This window comes from Lactuca virosa, chromosome 5 (genome assembly GCF_052849685.1).
Source record: "Lactuca virosa cultivar CGN04683 chromosome 5, Lactuca_virosa_CGN04683_v6, whole genome shotgun sequence".
Lineage (NCBI taxonomy): Eukaryota > Viridiplantae > Streptophyta > Magnoliopsida > Asterales > Asteraceae > Lactuca > Lactuca virosa.
This window is the reverse complement of record NC_136430.1, coordinates 70,324,685-70,331,013: the sequence shown is the minus strand read 5'-3', so window position 1 is coordinate 70,331,013 and position 6,329 is coordinate 70,324,685.

The following is a 6,329-nucleotide window of genomic DNA, read 5'->3' as shown; positions in this document are numbered from 1 at the left end:
TATCGCTAAGGCGCCGTACCGACTGGCACCGCCAGAGATGCAGGAGTTGTCATCTCAGTTGCAGGAACTGCTGGGTAAGCAGTTTATTCGTCCGAGTAGTTCTTTATGGGGAGCACAGATCCTCTTCGTCAGAAAGAAGGACGGTTCGCACAGGATGTGCATCGACTACAGGGAGTTGAACAAGCTGACGGTGAAGAACCGTTATCCACTCCCAAGGATAGATGATCTTTTCGATCAGCTGCAGGGTGCATCTTGGTTTTCCAAGATCGACTTGAGATCTGGGTATCACCAGGTCAGGGTGAGGGAGGAAGACATGGAGAAGACCACGTTTCGGAATCGTTATGGTCATTACGAGTTCGTGGTGATGCCGTTTGGGCTCACCAACGCGCCAGCAGTATTCATGGATTTGATGAATCGAGTTTGCAGACCGATGCTCGATCACTCGGTCATTGTGTTCATAGATGATATCTTGGTATATTCCAAAACCCGAGAGCAACACGAGGAGCACCTTAGGGAGCTGCTGGAGGTTCTGTGACGAGAACGGTTGTATGCCAAGTTCTCGAAGTGTGAGTTTTGGTTACGAGAGGTCCAGTTCCTCGGACATCTCGTTAACCAGGAGGGGGTTTTGGTCGACCCGGTCAAAGTCGAGGCGGTTATGCAGTGGGAGATTCCGAAATCTCCCTCCGACATCAGGAGTTTCTTGGGATTAGCAGGGTACTACCGGAGATTTATTCGAGATTTTTCCAAGGTTACAGTACCCCTCACTCGTCTAACGAGGAAGGGGGTGGAATTCCGGTGGGGCCCTGAGCAGCAGAGGGCGTTTGAGACCCTCCGACGATGTTTGTGTGAGGCGCCAGTGTTGACACTCCCCGAGGGAGTCGAGGATTTCGTAGTATTTTGTGATGCGTCCATCACAGGTCTGGGGGCGGTCCTCATGCAGAGGGGACGGGTGATAGCCTATGCATCGTGGCAGCTGAAGCCGCATGAGACGAGATACCCTACGCACGATCTTGAGTTGGGAGCGGTGGTTTTCGCTCTCAAGATTTGGAGGCATTATCTGTACGGGGTCCGATGTACTATATACACGGATCACAAGAGTTTGAGGCACATTATGGATCAGCCGAACCTGAATATGAGACAGCGCAGGTAGCTGGATGTAGTCAAGGAATATGATTGTGAGATCCTTTACCATCCTGGTAAAGCGAATGTGGTTGCGGACGCTTTGAGCCGCAAGTCAGCTGGGTCTTCTACCCCGGCAAGGTATATGAGGATAGCGGTGGATTCCCCGCTTGTGAGCTTGATTAGGGATGCTCAGGTCGAGGGCATGAGACCAGAGAACTGGAAGATGGAGCGGATTAAGGGCGAGAACGTCCGGTTTGTTCAGGATAGCCGCAGATTATTGACCCGACACGGTCGGGTTTGGGTTCCGATGTCCGGAGGGATCCGGCAGACAGTGATGGAGGAGGCTCATAAGTCTCACTTTTCTATACACCCGGGGGCCACCAAGATGTACCAGGATTTGAGTTTGAGCTACTGGTGGCCGTGCATGAAGCGAGAAATCGCTTGGTACGTCGAGAGGTGCTTGACTTGTAGGATGGTCAAGGCCGAGCATCAGAGGCCGCATGGTAAACTGCAGCCCCTGGAGATTACCATGTGGAAACGGGAACATATCACGATGGACTTTATTACCAAGTTGCCGAGAACGGCGAAGGGGCGTGATGCTATATGGGTCATCGTGGATCGATTGACCAAGAGTGCCCATTTCTTGGCCATACGGGAGAGTTCGTCGGCCGAGAGATTGGCCGATATGTACGTCAGCGAGATTGTCTCTTGCCATGGGGTTCCAGTCTCCATTGTCTCCGATCGGGATGTCAGGTTTACTTCCCGTTTTTGGCAGAAGTTCCACGAGGAACTGGGTACGCGGCTGCACTTTAGTACAACTTTCCATCCGCAGAATGACGGTCAGAGCGAGCGGACCATTCAGACCCTCGAGGATATGTTGAGGGCGTGTGTTATTGATTTCGGTGGGAGCTGGGATTCTCACCTACCGCTGGCAGAGTTCGCCTACAACAACAACTATCATTCTAGTATTGGCGTCGCACCTTTTGAGCTGTTGTATGGTCGGAGATGTAGAACCCCGGTCTGTTGGGGTGAAGTTGGACACAGAGTGATGGGTCAAACAGAGGTAGTCTTGCAGACTACCGAAAAGATCCAGCAGATCAGACAGCGGCTGCAGATCGCTTAGAGTCGGCAAAAGAGTTACGTTGATAGACGCCGGTCGGATTTAGAGTTTCAGGTTGGTGACATGGTACTTCTGAAGGTCTCGCCCTGGAAGGGTGTGATCCGCTTTAGGAAGAGGGGAAAATTGGGTCCCCGTTATATTGGGCCATTCAGGATTATTGCCAGGGTTGGCAAGGTGGCTTATAGGCTTGAGCTACCAGAGGAGCTCAGCCGAATTCATAGCACGTTCCATGTTTCGCAATTGCGGAAGTGTATTATGGACCAGGAGGCAGTAGTATCGATGGATGATATTCAGGTTGATGAGCGCCTGAATTAGGTGGAGAGGCCTGTAGCCATCTTGGAAAGGAGGAAGAAGATTTTGCGGAATAAAGAGATACCTTTGGTAAAAGTGTAGTGAGAGCATCAGAGAGGATCCGAGTGGACGTGGGAGCCGGAGGCGGAAATGCGGGAGCATTACCCAACATTGTTTATACCAGCAGACTTTGAGGGCGAAGTCTAGTTCAAGTGGGGGAGAATTGTAACGCCCCGATTCCCATGTATTGTTTAAATAAGAATTTAATTGGTTTCAAGGCCTACTCGACGAGTTGGTTGCCCTACTCGTTGAGTACCAACGGGTTTGGTACGCGTGTTTAGTGACCTACTCGCCGAGTCCATGAAGGGACTCGACGAGTAGGAGCTGGCAGAGGAAACCCTAAATCCCGGGGTTTTGCACCCTATTTAAGGAAGCATAAGCCTCCTTTGGCCTCTTTACAGTTCTAGAGAGCTCTTAAGAAACCCTAGTTCGCGTGGTGCTCTATTGTGTGTGTATTAAGCTTGGGAGGAAGATCTTTGGAGAAAAGGAACTTGGAAGGCAAGGGAATTGGAGCAAGGAAAATGTGGGAATCAGAATCTACCTCAGTTAGCATCTTCCAGAGGTATCAAGTCGCCACCTTTACTTCTTTTCCCTTATAGATCTCTTTTGGTTGAGTTTGGGGCTTTTATGGATCTTTGAGTTGATAAGGTGGACAATGGGGTAGATCTGTAGTTGTAACTTCATATCTAGACCCTTCTTAAGTCCTAGAGTCATAAAGTTTCTGGTTTGTGCGTGAATGAAACCTCTTTGAGTATGAAACCCCCATTGTAAGCTTGGATTTGACATTAAGAGCCTTTGTAGCTATGCATGCACGTAAAGTTTGCAACTTTACGTGAAAAGCATGCCTTAGAAGCTTGGATCTGTAGTTTGGAGCCGCTGCATGGCTCAAATGAGTCTGTATGGCAAAAAGGACTGAAGGGACTCGGCGAGTCGCATGGTCGACTCGACGAGTCATATGAAGATAGGCATGAACTCGGCGAGTTGGAAGAACAACTCAGCGAGTCCAATGAAGATTGTCGTAGACTCGACGAGTGTATGAACAACTCATCGAGTTGGATGAGGTTGCCCCAAATTATGTATGCGCGGGTAACTGTCGAGTTGCAAGAAGGAAGCTCGATGAGTGGCCTTAGGGTCTCGATCGTAAACCAAAGGAACTCGACGAGTCACTCAGGTGACTCGGCGAGTGGGTTAGTACTTCAAGGAACTCGGCGAGTAGCCGGGGGTACTCGGCGAGTCAAGGTCAACATGGACTGTTGACATTGACTGATGACTCTGACTTTGACCAGGGTTTGATTAGTTGGCTTAAGGGGTACCTTGAAGGGTTGGGAACTTATGGGTATGATTATACTATGGTAATAGGTGGTGGAGTTTGTGGCAGTGATCCGAGGGTTGAAGTTTTTCTACCGAGTCGACATTTGAAAGGTGAGTTATCCTCACTATATCGATAGGGTCTAAGGCACCAAGGCCGACCCTTTAGTTGTTATTGCTATGGTATGCTACATGTGGATATGATCTGTTAGATCAGAATCAGGATAGACAGTATGTTATGCTCTTATGATCCGTAGGGATTGATATGTTAGTGACCTGCTAGGTCAGTGCTCTAGTTATGAGAGATTGTTATGTTTGGTAATCAGTGAGATAGATATGTTCGATGTTTGTATATGCCAGTAAATGTTAGTTATGCGCACATGGTTATTTGCTTGTTGCTTGGGTTGAGGCGGTCCTGCTTTGTGCTGAAGGCCAACACACCCTATGAGCGGTCCGGGAAGACTGTAGGCCCACGTGGCGGTCCAGTCATGCCGAAGGCTCGGTGTAGATTCAGTTGGACTGTAGGCCTTGTAGGGCGGTCCAGTCAGGCCGATGGCCCAGTATGCATGTTGATTGATTGATTATTACGGATATGGTATTATCAGTGTGGTATTGGTATTTTGGGGGTAGCTCACTAAGCACTCGGGCTTACAGTTTTCAGTTTATTGTTTCAGGTACTTCAGGAGTTCATGGCAAGGCGAAGGCGTGACCGTACCGCTCCTCGTCCTTATGATCTGGATTTTGGGACACTCTGATTGAATAATGAATTGAAAACATTTTTGTAAACAATACTATTGGGTTTTATTTATGCTTGAAAAGTTTAAATTTTGCGTAAAGTTTTTGGATGTTACACCTCTTTTATTTTCTTTCAAAATGAATCCTAAATTTACAATCTAAACCCTCCCTTCTGAAATCCTTGCATATTGAGTCCAAGTAATTACCATATGGACCCTTCATGACCAATTAATTTCAACTTAGGTCCGTAATTTACCATTTTAGCCCCAGCCATTCAAGATCCTTTCAAATTAAGTCCAAAATTATTCTTTAACCCCCGAAACTAACATTTCGATAATTGTTATTAAATTTTTGGACTCTAATAATATAAAATTATAATAAATTACTTCTCCGGATCACGGGTTTATTATTTAATTATTTTATTTTAAATGAAATGTTACACACTCTCTCTCTCTCTCTCTCTCTCTCTCTCTCTCTCTTCGAGATCCTTGGTTATTAGGGTTTGGGTGTGAATCATTAGAGGCGTGACACTTGCGGCGCTTGCTACCAAAGGTTTTCAAGTAAGGATTCAAGATTGTTTACAATAACAATCTTTAAGGTTAGTTTTCTTATCTTGTGAATTAGTTTGTTCATAGGAGAGTTTTGTGTATTAGCCACTCATAGTATGTTGCTTACTTGAAAGCATAAATAAGATTAGGTTGCTTGTGCCCTAATTAATTGAAATTGTTTTTGATTATTTTCCGCGTATGGCATTGAGCTTGTAACCCCCACAACCCATCAGTAGTATCAGAGCCTAATGTTGTTTTTCATGTATTTGCACATTGGTGAATCAGGAAAAAAATTTGTTTTCGTGTCTGTCGCAACTCACGACGTGAGGTTGGTTGCAGCCCAAGCCCATAATTTTTAGGGTTATGTCCATATTTAAGGAACTTATCTCATAACCTATGGTATCTTCTTCAGCCTCCACTCATTTTCTAACCTCATCTTGAGTTCTTGAACATTTCGTGGTGTATTGGAGACTTGAAGGTGAAAGAATCATCGTGGGAGCATAGAAGTAGCCTGAAAGCCTCAATACCGTCCTCTAGAAACATCTTTGGACCTTTGTGAGTAACCAAGTTTCAAGCTTTATGATTCATTGTTGCTGGATCTAGAGTTTTATGCGTGATTATCAATGTTTAGGTTTATTAGGATGATGAGATTCCATAAATTTGGCAACTTTATGGGTCCTTAGAGTCCATTGGTGATCATATATGGTAGATTAGAACTTTGGGTGATGTTTGAGCTCATGCTTGAGGTTTTGACCTCCTTTTATTCATAAGTGACCTAATTTGAGATCAAGTCTTGCATGGGACATGCAAGACTGTAAATCATCGATTTTTATGGCTTTTAGGGTATAAAGAAGCCTTCTGGAGGAAATGGATTAATGAATTGATTGATTAAGGACTTAACTCATCAAGTTGCCCTTCAGATAGTTCTTACGACGTGAGATTATGCCTGCCGCACCATGAGGATTGAAGGACCGCAACTATTTTGTCTTTTAGTGGGTCATGATGTGACCAATATATTTCCACGTTGTGAGGGGCAGTTGACTTGTTGAACGTTGAATTTTGTTGACCATTGACTTTTTGACCAGTTTGACTTTGAGTCAAACTTGAAGGATTTGGGCTGTTGATTAAGATTCTACCATGTTTTG